The 19,244-nt window shown below is 37.4% G+C and overlaps 1 long non-coding RNA gene across 1 annotated transcript in view; it reads right to left on the bottom strand.

The window, feature by feature from the left end:
* LOC132440012 (uncharacterized) overlaps positions 1-19,244 on the bottom strand; it is a 401,492-nt gene that overhangs the window by 317,220 nt on the left and 65,028 nt on the right. The window contains exon 2 of the long non-coding RNA XR_009522480.1: positions 13,174-13,249. This is a non-coding gene — a long non-coding RNA (uncharacterized lncRNA). The remainder of the gene's footprint in view (positions 1-13,173; positions 13,250-19,244) is intronic.

Genomic DNA, 19,244 nt, shown 5'->3' with positions numbered 1-19,244 from the left:
AGGTAGGGCAATACAGGGGTGGGAGAGTGGGAGGAATAAACTATTGGGGGAATAAACTATTGGAGGAATAAACTATAAGATAGACTCAAGGATGTATTGTATAAAACGGGAAACATGCCAATATTTTGAAATAACTGTAAATGCAAAGTAAATCTCAAAATTGTATAAAAAATAAAAAAATTTTAATTAAAAAAATGAGTTAGTCTCCTCCACCAAAAGAAAAAGGTAAAACAAAAACGAAGACATGTACCCTGGTTACAGGATTCAATCCAGGGGAATGACAAAGGATAAGAGCTGTGAAGCTTCCCTTTCAGGAAACCAGTTCAAATTGAAACAGGAGGCCCAAATTGACTCTAGAAGGAAAGTCTAGAAAAAAATGGAAATAAAGTAGGTTTATTTGTGACAGCTTGCATTTGTGAGCAATTCTATTGAAATGCTGGCTGCTAGAGGATGTAAAAAGACTTTAAGTATAAACACAAAGAAAACCAAGTGAATTCTTTTAAAAGAGGCAATAAATAACTCTAGGAAAAGCAAAAATTATGTTCAGAGAAAGAAAATAATATCATGACTTGGCACAGCAGTGAATTATATTTATATAATTACATTAACATAAAGTTAATTCTTAAAAACATGGACATAAATACCATAAGAAACAGATAAGATACTTGAAAGCAGTTGCCTTTGGAAAATGGGGTTCATGTTGCTAGGGCTGGAGGAGCAGCTGTTTGTTTGTTTTGTTTTAGTGTAAGCTGCTAACACTATTTGACCTTTAAAACTCTGTACCTCTATGATTTTGATTTAAAAATTAAACATTTAAAATACAAGTTTGTATTTCTAGCCCTTTTAGCATAAGTACAAGCTTGGCATGTTTTCCTCAATGTTTGTGGAGCAGTGCTGAAGGAGGGGATTGGCTTTTTAAGCATATGGCCTAGCAAGACTTTGGTGGGATTGGTAGGATGGAGGAAGAGCCTTAGGACTGGGGTTCTGTCTGGAAGAGCCCTGGTCAAATTTTGTTAATAACCTCTGTTGGCATTGATCCAGCCCTGATGTATAAGGAGAGAGGATTTCATCAACCTCAGAGGGCTGAGTTCTGTGTGTTCCTCTGGGCTGCTGAGCTTTTCCTTGCCATTATTAGCTATTGGTCCAAACATAATTCTCATTATGAAAAATGTTCTTCCAGGCCGCCTGGGTGTGCAATGGGCTTGTGTTTAACTCTTGGATGTGTCAAAGCACCTTGCTGGATCTAAGGTCTTTGGATGAATATGGATACAAGAGGTTGAGGAACTAGAACGCATTTTGAAAAAAAAATGGACAAGGATTTACCTTGAACACCTGTCTGTGAGCAGACATGCTCTATACCTTCTTATTCAACCTTAAAGCAATTTTTCTCAGTTTGCAAAATGGGACCCAAGGCATGGTGATAAGTTTGGGTTACTAATGACATTTTTTTCACTTGAATAAGTTTCAAAATCTTATATCAGCTGGCTTTTGTAGCATGGCTAATTATATGCATGCATTAATGTTCTGTCATGCTTAGTCACTCAAACACAGCAAAAATGCTTCTGGGACTAGAAACTGGTCATTTGAGTTGAGGTATGTGATTTTTTAACGATCTGAAACAGTGGAGTTGTTTACACTCAGGTTAAGAATTAAAGGAGAAACACATTCTAGTTTAGGCTCAGATTAAGAAGGAACATGATATGTGTCTGGGGAAAGAGATGAACATTAGTTAAATGTCTACAATGTACCAGGCACTTTACATATATTATTTCATTAATCCCTGCAAAACCCCTGAATTATTCTTAAAGTCAAGATCCACAAAGGTCATGTGACTTTTCTAAGGACTTCTAGCTAGTAAGCTGTGGAGCTTGAATTTTAAACAAAGTTTGGCTAGAAACCAAAAAAGAAAGAGGTTGAACAATTTTTACCAACATAAGTCCACTGGCAACAAAATCACTTGTAAAATTTGTTAAAAAGTGGAAATTGTAGGGCTCCATTCCCAACCTACTAAATCAGAATTTCTGGGAGAAAGGCCAGGGAATACCCGGTGACTTTTATGTACCCCAGAGTTTGAGAACCGTTATATGGTAATTGTAAACTGTGCTCCAATTATTTTGCAGAATACATGGTATTACCCTTCAATTAAACTTCCTTCAAGATTAGCCTTGTTTTATCACTTCTATTTCTCATTCTCCATGTATGCAGTCACAATTTTGGGGAACTACATACAGAAAATATCAGAAGATCACACTTTAGACTCAAATGGGGTCACAAAGAATTAGCATTTTCTCCTTAGACTAAGTTTATGGGGTAGTCATACAAAACAACAATGGAGTGGGAAGAATAAGAGCTGAGGAATTTTCTGTGTGTGCATTCAGGGTAAGAACCATGACTGTGCTGCATCTGTTTACTGTGGCCTCTTAACTACTGATACTTGTTTTAACATACAAGCATAGATTTTCTCCATCCATTCTGATGGATCAGTGGCTGTGTGCTATTTTATTCTTTCTTCCTCTTTCTTCTGTGCTTATGCATAGGTTATTCCTTGAATAGCTTAGAATTTGAGAAGACTGAATGAATGTTTCCAGAACACCTGGAAAGGTTATTACCAGAAATTTAATAAAAACCTAAATACAGACAGAAATCAAGTGCAAGGCAAAATTAAGAAAACATAAGAAAGGGGGTGAAAAGAATGAGAGAGTTTGTACTGGGCCATATTTTCCATAAACCCAAATAAAAGGGCCATGCCCTAAATATAACAGAGCAGAAACGACAGGATGAAAAGAGATAAGGGCAGTGTATTCTTTTTCCTACTGTGTCCCTTTCCAAAAAGGGAAACTTGTTAATGTAGAAAGACTGGAGGTTTAGATTTTGGTACCAGTTTGGGTTTCCTTTTCTAATAATTCAGTGTATTTTAAAATAGGAGAGTGTAAGGTTACCAGTTCAATCTGGGATATTCATTCTGAATTTAACAAATATTTATTGCATGGCTTCTATATTAAAGTCCTCTGAGTTTTGAAATACTGAACTCCTACTCAAGGAATCAGGGCACACCAGTTCTAATCTCAATTAGTTGTATGACTTCAAAATGGTCACTCATTTCCTCTGACCCTCCATCGCTTTCTCTGTGAAAGTAAAGCAGATAGTACTGAGGCTCTTTCAAGCTCTGTGAGTCTGTGTCTGCATTTACAATTGTGCCACAAGGAGAGTCTGAATATTTTCTTTGGTGGATGAGGAGATTCTGAGTGAGGTTATCAGAAGTTTGTTTACACTGATGAAAAATTATAATTGTACCAGAAGATACTTAAAGCCAAGTTGTGATAGTGATTATTTTAGATAATATGTTCAGTTAATAGGAGTCCAATCAAGGCTCCTAGTCAGCATCTGTCTGTTTCTGAGACAGTTATCAAGTTGGTTGTTCTGCTGATAAAATAAAATGCTAATGTTTAATGTGTAAAGTGGATAGGAGAAAGTGGTAAAATATTTGCATCCTGATCACCCTGAGGTGAAACCTTCTGTGCATACTATTATATTCCAGTTGTTTCTGAACAGCTTTTTTGAGGTATTTATTGATGTACAGAGAGTTTTATTGATGTACCATAACCTGCACATATTTAAAAGGTACAATCTTATAAGTTTTGACATATGACATATGTCCACATGTTAAATATGACCTATGAATCCATCACTACACTAAAGATACTGAACATGTAAGCACTCTCAAAAGACCCCTTTTGCCCCTTTGTCATCTCTCCCACCCTTCCCCACAACACCCCGTCCTGCTCACCCATCTGGCAGCCAGTGATCTGCTTTCTGTCACTATACATTAGTTTGCATTTACTAGAAATTTATGTAAATAGAATTACATAGTAGTTTGTATTCTTTTTTTGTCTGGTGTCTTAAGCTGAGCACTTATTTTGAGATTCATCCATACTGTTATATGCATCAAGAATTCATTCCTTTTACTGGTAAATAGTATTTCATTGTATGGATATAATATATTTTGTTTTTCTATTGACCTATTGATGTACATTTGGGTTGATGACAGTTTGGGGCTGTTACAAATACAGCTGTTATGGACATCTGTATACAAGTCTTTATATGGACATATACTTTCATTTCTCTCGGATAAATAAACACCAAGGAGTGAAATGGCTGGGTCATATGGCAGGTATATGTTTAACTTTATAAAGAACTTCCAAGCTGTTTTCCAAAGGGACTGTTGCATTTAACATTTCCACCAGCAATGTGTGATCCATTTATCATTAAGAAACGATAGTGTGAGTATGGCATATCTTTTTCCATACTTTTTTTTACTTTTAACTTATTTGTGTCTTTATATTTCAGGTAGGCGTTTGGTATGCATCACATACTTGGGTCTCAAATTTTTATTCAATATGATAATCTCTGCCTTTTGAGGTATTTAGATTATTTATACATCATGTACATCATTAATATGGCAAGATTTAAATCAACCTCCTATTTAATTTCTCTTTGTCCTTTATGCTTTTTGTTCCCCTTTTCCTCTTTTTCTGCCTTCTTTTGGATAAGCTGGGTATTTTCTATGATTCCATTTTATCTCCTTTGTTAGCTTTTTTGCTAACAATTCTTATTATTTGTTCTGTTATTTTAAGGGATTCTTTAGGATTTATAGTATACATGTTTAACTTACCACATTTATCTTCAAGTGATAATATATCATTTCAAATGATTTTATAAGGACCTCATAACAGTTTACTTCCATTTCCTCCCTATTAGTCTGTGTGCTATTACAGTCATACGTTTTACTTCTACGTATCTTACAAATCCCACATCCCATTGTTATTATTTTTACTTACGCAATTATCTTGTAAAGATATTTAAATAATAAAATACAAACATTTATTGCCTCTGTGTAGATCCAAATTTCCAGTTGGTATCATTTTTCTTTGACCTGAAGTGCTTCTTAAAACATTTCTTGTAGTACAAGATGAATTATTTCAGTTTTTGGATATTGGAAAAAGCCTTTATGTAACATTTATTTTTGGAAAGATATTTTCACTGGGTATGGAATTCAAGATGGACAGAGTTCTTTTGCTCTTTCAGAAATTTAAAAATCGTGCTTTGCTGTGTTTCCACTGGCATTGTTTTGACAAGAAAGCTTCTATCATCCTTATCTGCATTCCTCTGTATATAATGTAACACTTTTCTCTGGCTGCTTATAAAATTTTCTCATTATCACCAGTTCTTGGGCAATTTGGTTATGATGAACCTTGGGGTAGTATTCTATTTCTTATTCTTGGGGTTTTTGAACTTTGTGAAGGTCTATAGTTTTCATAAATTTGAAAATTTTTTGTTCACCATTCCTTTATCTTTTTCTGGTTCCTACCTTCCTGTGAACTCCAATTATGCATATATTAAGTCACCTGAAGTTGTACCACAGTTTACTGATTTTTACTGTCTTTGTAATTTTTTAGTCTTTTTTTCCTCTCTGTTTCATTTTGGATATCTATTGCTATGTCTTCAAGTTCATTAAACTTCCACACTGTTTAATCTGTAATAACCCCATTAATGTTTTTTTCATCTAGGTTTTACTTCTAGGATTTTTCTGTTTTTTTGTCTCTAGAAGTTTGATATGAGTCTTTTTTTATATCTTCATCTCTCTATTTAGAATGTTTAATTTTTCCTCTGGCTTTTTGAACATATGAAATATAGTATAATGATTTTCCAATGTCCTTGTCAGTTAATTTTAACATCTCTGTCAGTTCTAGATCAGTTTTGGCTGATTAGTTTTTCTCCTTATTATAGGTTTTCCTGTTTCTTTTCATGCCTGGCAATTTTTGATTGGATGCAAGATACTGTGCTTCACCTTGTTGGATGCTGGATATTTTTGTATTCCTATAACTACTTTGGGTTTTTTTTCTGGGACACAGTTAAGTAATATGGAAATCGTTTGATCCTTTCTGCCACTGCTTACAAGATTTATCAGGCAAGACCTGAGCAGTGTTTTGCCTAGGTCTAATTATTTTCCACTACTGAAGCAAGACTATTCTCAGTATTCTATCCAATGGTTCATGAATTATTAGTTGTTCCTCTCCGGTAGGGGATGGATCTAGTCCTATTCCCTAGTTTATCCTGCTGGTCCTGACCCCATTTTGGGATCTGAGTGCTGTTGTCTCTAATCTTTTTGAGTATTTCTTTTCTTAGACTCAAAACAGTTTCTGCACATGTATGCCCTGGTAATTATTTGGCTGAATAATTGAGGAAGACCCTCTGCCAATCTAGAGAGAACTCTCTCTTTGCAGACCTCTCCTCTCCAGTATTCTGCCTTCCAAATGTAAGTGCCTTGGTTTCTCTAGATTCTCAGTTCCATCTCAACTCCAGAGTTTTGCAGCCTCTGCCTGTGTTTCTCCTCAGTGTGCAATGGTCCAGAAACTCTCTCAAAGCAACAAATGTTGGCAATCCTAGGGTTCCCTCATTTGTTTTCCATCTCTCTGAGATCACTATCTTTCATTGCCTGATATCCAATAACTTGAAAATCATTTCTTAACTTACTCTGATTTTTTTTTGTTATTTCAGGCAAGGGCATAAATTCAATTCTTATTACTACTTCTTAGCCAGAACCAGAAGTCTTCTCTGCTTTCTTTCTTTTAAAAAAGAGCAACCTGACTATACTAAATAGAAGAGAGGGTAGGAGCACAGAAATCACTTAGGAAAAAAATTCTACAGCATTTTGGAGAAAGAAATAACCCTAATTAATGTAAATGAGCAAATGTTTGTTTAAATATATAAGTGAAATAGGAAAAACTTTGAAAATCCACCTTGCAGAAAAGTTCAAGAGTAGCTTCTAAAAATATATCATTTACAAGCATGCCAATATCATTATTTTTATATATTCTCAATGCAAAATAGAAGAGGGAAAATATCATCCCAGTCATAAAGCTCTGTGTAGTTTTAAAACATGTGACTATTTCCCCTGCCCCAACGTGGCTGTGCGGATCCATTTACTATGCACTGGGTAACTGCATCTAAGGGCACTGTAGATGGCAATGAGGTTTTTGTTTTCTTTTGTTTTTTTTAACATCTTTATTGGAGGATAATTGCTTTACAATGTTGTGTTACTTTCTGCCGTATAACAAAGTGAATCAGCTATACGTGCTTCCCACTAGCTATCTATTTTACATTTGGTAGTGTATATATGTCCATGCCACTCTCTCACTTTGTCCCACCTTACTCTTTCCCCTCCCGGCGTCCTCAAGTCCATTCTCTACGTCTGCATCTTTATTCCTGTCCTGCCCCTAGGTTCTTCAGAACCAATTTTTTTTTTAGATTCTGTATATATGTGTTAGCACACAGTATTCGTTTTTCTCTTTCTGACTTAATTCACTCTGTATGACAGACTCTAGGTCTATCCACCTCACTAAAAATAACTCAAATTTCGTTTTGTTTCTTTTTATGGCTGAGTAACATTCCATTGTATTTATGTGCCACATCTTCTGTGTCCATTCATCTGTCGATGGATACTTAGGTTGCTTCCATGTCCTGGTTACTGTAAATAGTGCCGCAATGAATATTGTGGTACATGACTCTTTTTGAATTACTTACTGTTTTCTCAGGGTATATACCCAGTAGTGGTAATGCTGGGTCGTATGGTAGCTCTACTTTTACTTTTTTAAGGAACTTCCATACTGTTCTCCATAGTGGCTATACCAATTTACATTCCCATCAATAGTGCAAGAGGGTTCCCTTTTCTCCACACCCTCTCCTCCATTTATTGTTTGTAGATTTTTTTTTTTTTTTTTTGGTGGTACGCAGGCCTCTCACTGTTGTGGCCTCTCCCGTTGCGGAGCACAGACTCCGGACGCGCAGGCTCAGCGGCCATGGCTCACGGGCCTAGCCGCTCCACGGCATGTGGGATCTTCCCGGTCCGGGGCACGAATCCGTGTCCCCTGCATTGGCAGGTGGACTCTCAACCACTGCGCCACCAGGGAAGCCCTGTAGATTTTTTGATGATGGCCATTCTGACCGGTGTGAGGTGATACCTCATTGTAGTTCTGATTTGCATTTCTCTAATGATTTGTGATGTTGAGCATCCTTTCATGTGTTTGTTGGCAATCTGTATATCTTCTCTGGAGAAATGTCTGTTTAGGTCTTCTGCCCATTTTTGGATTGGGTTGTTTGTTTTTTTTTTTGATATTGAGCTGCATGAGCTGCTTGTATATTTTGGAGATTAATCCTCTGGCAGTTGCAAATTTTTTCTCTCATTATGAAGGTTTGTCTTTTGGTCTTGTTTATGGTCTCTTTTGCTGTGCAAAAGCTTTTAAGTTTCATTAGGTCCCATTTGTTTATTTTTGTTTTTATTTCCATTGCTCTAGGAGGTGGGTCAAAAAGGATCTTGCTATGACTTATGTCATAGAGTGTTCTGCCTATGTTTTCCTTTAAGAGTTTTATAGTGTCTGGCCTTACATTTAGGTCTTTAATCCATTTTGAGTTTATTTTTGTGTATGGTGTTAGGGAGTGTTCTAATTTCATTCTTTTCCATGTAGCTGTCCAGTTTTCCCAGCACCACTTATTGAAGAGGCTGTCTTTTCTCCATTGTATATTCTTGCCTCCTTTATCAAAGATAAGGTGACCATATGTGTGTGGGTTTATCTCCAGGCTTTCTATCCTGTTCCAGTGATCTATATTTCTGTTTTTGTGCCAGTACCATACTGTCTTTTTTTTTTGAATTTTATTTTATTTACTTTTTTATACAGCAGGTTCTTACTAGTCATCCATTTTATACACATCAGTGTATACATGTCAATCCCAATCTCCCAATTCATCACACCCCCACCCCCTACTGCTTTCCTCCCTTGGTGTCCATATGTTTGTTCACTACATCTGTGTCTCTATTTCTGCCTGCAAACCAGTTCATCTGTACCATTTTTCTAGGTTCCACATATATGCATTAATATACGATATTTGTTTTTCTCTTTCTGACTTCCTTCATTCTGTATGACAGTCTCTAGATCCATCCATGTCTCTACAAATGACCCAGTTTTGTTCCTTTTTATGGCTGAGTAATATTCCATTGTATATATGTACCACATCTTCTTTATCCATTCGTCTGTGGATGGGCATTTAGGCTGCTTCCATGACCTGGCTGTTGTAAATAGTGCTGCAATGAACATTGGGGTGCATGTGTCTTTTTGAATTATGAGTACCATACAGTCTTGATGACTACAGCTTTGTAGTATAGTCTGAAGTCAGGGAGCCAGATTCCTCCAGTTCTGTTTCTCTTTCTCAAGACTGCTTTGGCTATTCAGGGTCTTTTGTGTTTCCATACAAATTGTGAATTGTTTTGTTCTAGTTCTGTGAAAAATGCCATTGGTATTTGATAGGGATTGCATTGAATCTGTAGATTGCTTTGGGTAGTATAGTCATTTTCACAATGTTGATTCTTCCAATCCAAGAACATGGTATATCTCTCCATCTGTATGTATCATTTTTAATTTTTCATCAATGTCTTATAGTTTTCTGCATACAGGTCTTTTGTCTCCGTAGGTAGGTTTATTCCTAGGTATTTTATTCTTTTTTGTTGCAGTGTTAAATGGGAGTGTTTCCTTAATTTCTCTTTCAGTTTTGGCAATGAGGTTTTGAAAGCCTTCATGAGACCCAAGTCTCATCTTTGCAGAATGACGCAAGAGCTCATTACTGTTGATGAATTTTAAATAGAACAATCATTTTGATTGCTTAAGTCTGACTCAGTAAGCCTGCAAAAGCATTTCTCCCATCATGCTGAATCCTCAACAAATCTCAGGATTCTACCAGACATTTTCATGAGAAAATATGAAAAATATCCAGAGTTTCACATATTACCACCAGGCCAAAATGACTCCTTTTTCTATGCCATGATCTATGGGCATTGAATAGAAAGAAAGAGTACTAGAGAATAAAGTTAGGGATATTAAAATTAAACCTCAAATTTCATAGTTGGTTCTTACACTTCCTTTCTGCTTTTCATATATTTACTCTCATTTCCCATTACCTTTTCTGAATTCTTTTTTTTAGCTTTTAAAAAGTACTTATGGTACCTCAAATTCTTTAGGAAAGAAATGGACAATAATACATGCTGTGCATGTAAACAGCAGCATTCTAGTCTATTATAGCAGGTGGTAAGATTCTGGCATAAGGGCCCTCATTCCTCTGTCCCATGCTCATGGCTAATTTATCACAAAACATTCTCCCACTGTATCAGGTTTCATCTTCACTGTCTCAACTCAGTACCCCAGTTAGCTACTACCAACCACTCAAAGTAGGACTGTAAAATAAATCCTATTTGCAATTCAGCACCTAGTCCATTCTCTTACTGTTACAGATATGGGAACAGAGGCTTCCAAGCAGCTACAGGGCTTAGACTGATCCCTAACTCTGAGTACAGTCATTCCAGAATGTCTCCATAGTCCTAGAGGGCCAAATATTTTCATGTGAATACACAATGACAAAGAAGATATGTAGAAACAAGATGACAGAGCTGGCCTGGAAAGAAAGATTAAGAGACTTTCATCCTGTTCTGCTTGTTGCCAGACTGAAAATTTACCAAAAGAACAAAAAGTTTTTCAACTGATTTAGAAACTAATCTTGTTTGTCAAGCAACCCAGAAAGAAAGGGTAGCATGAAATGTTTGTTTGCTTGTTTTTCTTTTTGTTTTTTTCTTATCCAGCTTTATATAGAGGCAGAAAAGAAGAATATACATATAAAAGTATTTCAGAGTCATTGGAAGTCTCCACCCACTTAAAAACCCTTCTCTCATCATCAGGTCTTGATACGTGACATTCCTTTAATACATCTATAGCTTATCATTACTCACTGAATGACTATATCAAAAAACAAATTCCTGTGCAGAGAAGGAATTCTTGGTTAAGGTGTCAACAAACATAACAGATTATTTTCTCAGGAAGTGTATAAAGAGGGGAAAAAAGAAAGAAAATACATAGTGAGAGACGTGAAAAAGGAGGCCAAGTAAGTGACTTGCCAAAGGTCTTTCAGGTGAAATTGAATTTTGAATCCTGAATTCCTTGACGTGATTCACATTACACTCTCCTGCATTGCACACACCCTGGTGGTTCTTCAGAGACCCCTTCCATGACCAAAAATTATCACTCCAAGTTCCAGATAAAAATCACTAATATTAAGGGAACACTTACTACGTGCTAGGCTATATGCTTAGTTTCTTATGTGTATTACCTCACTTAGTACTCAAAGAAAACTTATGAAGTTCATTCTTTTATTATCCCTACTTTGCAGATAAGAAAATTGAGTCTTAGAGAAGTTAAGTAATTTGCCTAGGGACTTCTGGCTAGAAAGCGACAGAGCAGAGATTTGAAGCACAATCCATCTGATTGCAAGCCAAACTTCTAATCACTACAGTAATCTGCTTTCAGTTGTTCCAGGGCCGAACAGAAGAATCTTCGCCTGGATTTGTATGTTCCTCCGTATTAAGAACGCAATTATGGGACAATACATAAAAATTCTAAAGAATTCTTATTCTTTCTTCAGTTTTGCTAAAAATCAACAAAACATGTGAAAGGACATCTGACGTAAGATTGTGAGAGACATCTTATTGCAGAAATCAACCACTAATCCAAGGCCCTTGATCAAGCTGACCCTTGCAGTGAGGGAAGGATTTTAACATTTAGTTGTTCTCTTGGGCTTGTTTACTGGAGGTATGCTAAATCTTAGGCCAACTGTCCCATATTCAACAGTTGATAAAAAATGAGAAGTCTGACCAACTTCTGTTGTTGGACTTGCAAAGACCTGAACTGAGCCACAGACACTTCATCCATTAAAGCCATTCATTCAAATGGCATTTATTTAAACATCTACTAAGTTCTAGAAATGATGCTAAGTTTTGAGGATTCAAAGGTAAAACGATATGATCACAGAATTCAAGAGCTTCCTCAAGTGATAGGCTGATTGCGTCATAAGTAATAACAAAACTAAGGGTAATCATTATCATGGAAATCAATACACAGTGCAGTGCAAGTATCAGAAGACAGGTTCCTGCCCTAGTCCACCAGGGCGATAAAAGGATACCATAGACTGGGTGGCTTATAAACAATAAAAACTCATTTCTCACATTTCTGGAGCCTGGGAGTTCAAGGTCAAGGTGCCAGCAGATTTGGTGTCTGGTGAGGGCCCACTTCCTGTTTTATAGACAGCTGTCTTCTGTGTCCTAACATGGTGGAAGGGACACGGGAGCTCTCCAGAGCCTCTTTTATAAGGGCATTAATCTCATTCATGAGGGCTCTGTCTTGATGACCTCATCACCTCCTAAACGCTCCAGCTCCAAATATCATCACGTTGGGGATCAGGATTTCAAAACATGAACCTTGAGGGGGAAGACAACATTTAGTCTATAGCAATTCCTAAGTCTACCAACACAGCATGGGAAGGCAAGAGAGAATATCCATAGAAGGCTTAGGCAGAAGACATGTCCTTATTTCTCTCTTCTGGGCAGTGCTACAAAAAAGATAAAATCACAAGGGGTAGAGGGTGAAGTTACCACCCAGGAAAAGGCATTACTAACTCTCAAAGTTGGTAAGGGCTATTCTTGCCTATGAGGGAAGTATTAAGACACTAAATCTCTAATTACACAGCAATTTAAACATGTAAGTTCAATGATCCCAGGTCTCTCTCTGTGAATTCATATAAAATCACTTAATATTAATATTTTCATCATTTGTCCCAAGCTGCTACTGCTAATGGAGACTTCTGGTTCCTTGCAAGATTCCTCAAAAAGGTAATGGAAAGTGTGGAATTAGATAGTAGTGAAGGTTTCACAACATTAAGAATACACTAAAAGTCACAACTGTACACTTTAAAATTATTAAAATGGTGAATTTTACATTACGTAAATTTTATCTAAAAAAAAAAATTCCCTAAAAACATTTTCAAAACTCAAAGGATGTTTTTAAAATGCTTACAGAAAGAGTCCAACACTCTTGCTCACTTCTGGCTTCTACTACATGTCACTGCTTTTCAACTTTTAAAAAATCCAAATAATAAAATAATTCAGACATGCAGAAACTGCACAAAATATCCACCATCCAGAATCATATCACCACCAAAAATCAAGAATTATTAACATTTTGCCATTTTCAGATTATTTTCACTTAAGTTTTTTTCCATTAAAAATCAAATGTAACTTACAGTTGAAGACTTTTCCCATCTCATTCTCTGCTCTCTCCAAAGACAGCGATTTTTCTGAAACTGTTATGCTTCCCTTCTGTAACACATTTAAAAATATTAACCACCTGTAAGTTTTTTCACAGATTGTATACAACACCATTTCACAAGTTTAATTTTTTTTTCTAAACATCTTTATTGGAGTATAATTGCTTTACAGTGTTGTGATAGTTTCTGCTGTATAACAAAGTGAACCAGCTATATGCATACGTATGTCCCCATATACCCTCCTTCTTGCGTCTCCCTCCTACCCTCCTTATCCCAACCCTCTAGGTGGTCGCAAAGCACCGAGCTGATCACCCTGTGCTACGCGGCTGCTTCCCACTAGCAATCTATTTTACATTTGGTAGTGTATATATGTCAATGCTACTCTCTTACTTTGCATCAGCTTACCCTTCCCCCACCCCGTGTCCTCAAGTCCATTCTCTATGTCTGTGTCTTTATTCCTGTCCTGCCCCTAGGTTCATCAGAACCATTCTTCTTTTAGATTCGCTACATATGTGTTAGCATACGGTATTTGTTTTTCTCTTTCTGACTTACTTCACTCTGTATGACAGACTCTAGGTCCATCCACCTCACTAAAAACAACTCAATTTTGTTTCTTTTTATGGCTGAGTAATATTCCATTGTATGTATGTGCCACATCTTCTTTATCCATTCATCCGATGATGGACACTTAGGTTGTTTCCATCTCCTGGCTATTGTAAATAGAGCTGCAATGAACATTTTGGTACATGACTCTTTTTGAATTATGGTTTTCTCAGGGTATATGCCCAGTAGTGGGATTGCTGGGTCATATGGTAGTTCTAGTTGTAGTGTTTTAAGGAGCCTCCATACTGTTCTCCATAGTGGCTGTACCAATTCACATTCCCACCAGCAGTGCAAGAGTGTTCCCTTTTCTCCACACCCTCTCCAGCATTTATTGTTTCTAGATTTTTTGATGATGGCCATTCTGACCGGTGTGAGATGATATCTCATTGTAGTTTTGATTTGCATTTCTCTAATGATTAATGATGTTGAGCATTCTTTCATGTATTTGTTGGCAATCTGTATATCTTCTTTGGAGAAATGTCTATTTAGGTCTGCCATTTTTGGATTGGGTTTTTTTTTGTTATTGAGCTGCATGAGCTGCTTGTAAATTTTGGAAATTAATCCTTTGTCAGTTGCTTCATTTGCAAATATTTTCTCCCATTCTGAGGGTTGCCTTTTGGTCTTGTTTACGGTTTTCTTTGCTGTGCAAAAGCTTTGAAGTTTCATTAGGTCCCATTTGTTTATTTTTGTTTTTATTTCCATTTCTCTAAGAGGTGGGTCAAAAAGGATCTTGCTGTGATTTATGTGTTCTGCCTATGTTTTCCTCTAAGAGTTTGATAGTGTCTGGCCTTACATTTAGGTCTTTAATCCATATTAAGCTTATTTTTGTGTATGGTGTTAGGGAGTGTTCTAATCTCATACTTTTACATGTACCTGTCCGGTTTTCCCAGCACCACTTATTGAAGAGGCTGTCCTTTCTCCACTGTACATTCCTGCCTCCTTTATCAAAGATAAGATGGCCATATGTGTGTGGGTTTATCTCTGGGCTTTCTACCCTGTTCCATTGATCTTTCTGTTTTTGTGCCAGTACCATACTGTCTTGATTACTGTAGCTCTGTAGTATAGTCTGAAGTCAGGGAGCCTGATTCCTCCAGCTCTGTTTTAAGTTCTCAAGATTGCTTTGGCTATTCGGGGTCTTTTGTGTTTCCATACAAATTGTGAAATTATGTGTTCTAGTTCTGTGAAAAATGCCAGTGGTAGTTTGATAGGGATTGCATTGAATCTGTAGATTGCTTTGGGTAGTAGAGTCATTTTCACAATGTTGATTCTTCCAATCCAAGAACATGGTATACCTCTCCATCTATTTGTATCATCTTTAATTTCTTTCATCAGTGTCTTATAATTTTCTGCATACAGGTCTTTTGTCTCCTTAGGTAAGTTTATTCCTAGATATTTTATTCTTTTTGTTGCAATGGTAAATGGGAGTGTTTTCTTGATTTCACTTTCAGATTTTTCATCATTAGTGTATAGGAATGCCAGAGATTTCTGTGCATTAATTTTGTATCCTGCTACTTTACCAAATTCATTGATTAGCTCTAGTAGTTTTCTGGTAGCATCTTTAGGATTCTCTATGTATAGTATCATGTCATCTGCAAACAGTGACAGCTTTACTTCTTCTTTTCCGATTTGGATTCCTTTTATTTCCTTTTCTTCTCTGATTGCTGTGGCTAAAACTTCCAAAACTATGTTGAATAAGAGTGGTGAGAGTGGGCTTTTTCCTGATCTTAGGTGGAAATGCTTTCAGTTTTTCACCATTGAGGACAATGGTGGCTCTGGGTTTGTCATATATGGCCTTTATTATGTTGAGCAAAGTTCCTTCTATGCCTAGTTTCTGCAGGGTTTTTATCATAAATGGGTGTTGAATTTTGTGGAAAGCTTTCTCTGCATCTATGGAGATTATCATATGGTTTTTCTCCAATTTGTTAATATGGTGTATCACTTTGATTGATTTGCGTATATTGAAGAATCCTTGCATTCCTGGAATAAACCCCACTTGATCATGGTGTATGATCCTTTTAATGTGCTGTTTGATTCTGTTTGCTAGTATTTTGTTGAGGATTTTTGCATCTATGTTCATCAGTGATATTGGCCTGTAGTTTTCTTTCTTTTTGACATCCTTGTCTGGTTTTGGTATCAGGGTGATGGTGGCCTCGTAGAATGAGTTTGGGAGTGTTCCTCCCTCTGCTATATTTTGGAAGAGTTTCAGAAGGATAGGTGTTATCTCTTCTCTAAATGTTTGACAGAATTCGCCTGTGAAACCATCTGGTCCTGGGCTTTTGTTGGAAGATTTTTAATCACAGTTTCAATTTCAGTGCTTGTGATTGGTCTGTTCATATTTTCTATTTCTTCCTCATTCAGTCTTAATGATGCACAGCTTTGCAGTCCTTGTGATGCCAGAAGGAGAAGATTCTCTCCTCTGTGTAACACTCAGGTGCTGGTAGAGGGACAAAGCAGTTCCCTGGGCCTAAAGATGATTCTTTCAGCGTTCTCCACATTGGAGTAGGTATCAGCCACTGGTCTGTACTCTGACCAACCGCTCCTCTCCTACCCTCGGGTCCTGTTGCTGACTCTCACTGGACCAGATTTTTCTTATCTAAAGATAAATTCGATTCAGACTCCCTGTCATTCCTTCCAACCAAGCTACAGCTAGCGCCCATGCTTCCCTCCAGTCAGCATCCCCACCCACCTCCAGAAGACTCAGCAGATGCAAAGAGATACCTGAGCAGGGGCAAGGGTTAGGTGGAGAGGGGTGTCACTTCACTATGATTGTGGACTTGCCCACTCTCTGCTCTAGCCCACCAAGACCCACTGGTCTGTACCAAAAACAGAGCAAATCAAACATGTGATGTAAATTTTGTTTTAAAAGAATATATTAAAATTTTTGTTTCAAATGGAGCTGTTGTCTGTGTAGTAATGAAATCACCCATTAGTTCTCTGTTCATGAAAGATATAAATATAATGACAACAGAAGACCTGACTCTGGGTTCCACCTTTACGAGGCCTTAAATCAGCATTCCAAGTTAGAATGTTAAGTCTAAATAATGTGTGAATATCCACAATTAAGGAACTAATTTGTGTGGGGACCACTTCTACTTACTTGGTAAAGACAAACTTCTTCAACATTATTTATTTATAATGTATGTACATTAAAACTCACCCATTCTTGAGGCGTATACAGTTCTATGAGTTTTAACACGTCTGGATCACACAAGCATGATGATCAGAACAGACAAGGCCATCATTCCCCAAGTTCCCTCGTGCTACCTCTTATAATCATACCTTTCCCCAACCTCGTAAGCCCAGCAGCCACTGATCTGTTTCCATCACTATAGCTTTGCCTTTTCTAGAATATCATATAAAGCAATTGTACAGTGTGTACTTTTTTGAGACTAGCTTGTTTCACTTAGCAGAATACATGTGAAGTTCATCCATGGTGTCACAGGTATCAGTAGTTTGCTTCTGCTTAATGCTGAGTAATATTCCCTTGCATGAATTTATTATAGTTTGTTTAGTCTTTTACCTGTTGAAGAAAGTTTGGGTTGTTTCTAGTTTGGGGTGATCATAAGTAATGCTACCTAAATATTTTTGTAAAAGTTTTTTTGTGAATGTAAGTGTTCATTTCTCTCTGGTAAATACCCAGGAGTGAGACTGCTGATGATAATGGTGAGCATACATTCAACCTCACAAGAAACCACTAAACCATTTTCTAGAGTGGCTGTGCCCCAAGCAATGTAGGAAAGTCCGCAGAGCTCCTCACCCCTGCCAGACCTTGAGAGTGCCAATTTTGGAGTATTTTGTTACTATATGTTTTAAAATTAGACATTCTATAATAGGTGTGTATAGTATGGATAGTAAATAAGCACACAAAAAGATGCTGAACATCATTAATCATTATGAAAACGCAAATCAAGCTCTTCTAACACTCTCATGAAAAGGGTATTAGGTTTCACACTAAAGAGACAAAAAATATTTCTTTCCAGGAGGTAAATAGTATAGCAATGTTGGCAGTATGACTCTCAACTTGATGGTCTGTGGATGCGAGAGGAAAACAAGGAGATTCAACAAAGATTCTGGAAGAATGCCTGGTCCAAAAATAAGAAAATACACTCCACGGTGTGCTGAAAGTCACTTGCTGGGTATCTCTAATCTGTTGTTGGAAATGGGGTGGAGAATTGATTTCCCAATAATGGATTTTTTTTTCTTTTTTCTTTTTTTTTTTTTTGCAGCGGGCCTCTCACTGTTGTGGCCTCTCCCGTTACGGAGCACAGGCTGTGGGCGTGCAGGCTCAGCGGCCATGGCTCACAAGCTCAGCCGCTCCGCGGCATGTGGGATCCTCCCGGACCGGGGCACGAACCCGTGTCCCCTGCATCGGCAGGCGGACCCTCAACCACTGCGCCACCAGGGAAGCCCCCCAATAATAGATTTTTGACAGTTGTTAACAACAAAAAGAAAGGTATTACATTTGCAGTTGAAAAGTGTAACTTTTCTGTGCTGTCTGAAAATTCAATGGTCCCTTCACTACAGGAAACAATGTGTTACATACAGATAAATAGAGGGAAGCTGAATTATTGGGCATCAGTCCCACCAAAGGGTTCCATAAAATTGAGAGAGACCCTTCATGGTTTGTACTGATATAAGTGCCAGAAACTTGAGGTGGATTTATAGCCACAGACTTAAAATCCTGCCAGGAGACCTTGCCTCCTATCAGTTACCCTCCCGCAACAAGTTCCTCTGTTCCCCTGGCCTTCTCTAGTTTCCCCTCGGCACTTTGGAATTATGAACACTATTCTCTCCCTACTTGCTTCCTCCTGAGACTTGAAGGACTCTCAATTCCAGGCCTCCTGATCTCTCCTCTTCTTTTGTATCTCATCCCGCCTCCAACTCTCCCCAAACCTTAGCCTCAGGCTTTGAGTCAAGGACACTTCCCACTGTCAGCCAGGCAAGCCTTGCCAACGCTGAAGGGGCTATTTTTCTCTTTGTGGTCTCTGAAGGCCCTCACAGAGCTCCTCCAATTTTGCCTTCCTCCACTGATGATTTCATCTCAATTTGTTGTCAGCCCTAAAGACACGTTTCTCAACTTTGAGCCTTGCAGCACTGTTAGCTAAACTCCACAGGTCACATTTGAGTCTCATTTGAGTTACTTTTCTTTTCCTCCAGATTACAGTAAGTTTTCTATTAGTTTCTTCCTAACTTATTTCATACCTTTCTCAGCTATCTTTGATCACTTCTGTGCCAATATACACTATGGATTATTTATTTAAAGTCATTTAATTCTAATCCTAAATTGAGGGCCCTACTGTTCAATAAATGATAAATGCAATAAGAATGCTTCCGTTTTCCATTTGCTTCATTATAGGGTCATTTCTATGGTACACTGCATTAGGAAGGTTCTTTGGAGTCAATTATTTTGATCTATTCTTTCTGGAAATAAGAGCTAACATTCT

Source organism: Delphinus delphis, chromosome 16 (assembly GCF_949987515.2).
Source record: "Delphinus delphis chromosome 16, mDelDel1.2, whole genome shotgun sequence".
Taxonomy (NCBI): Eukaryota; Metazoa; Chordata; class Mammalia; order Artiodactyla; family Delphinidae; genus Delphinus; species Delphinus delphis.
This window is presented reverse-complemented; position numbering and strand designations above follow the sequence as displayed.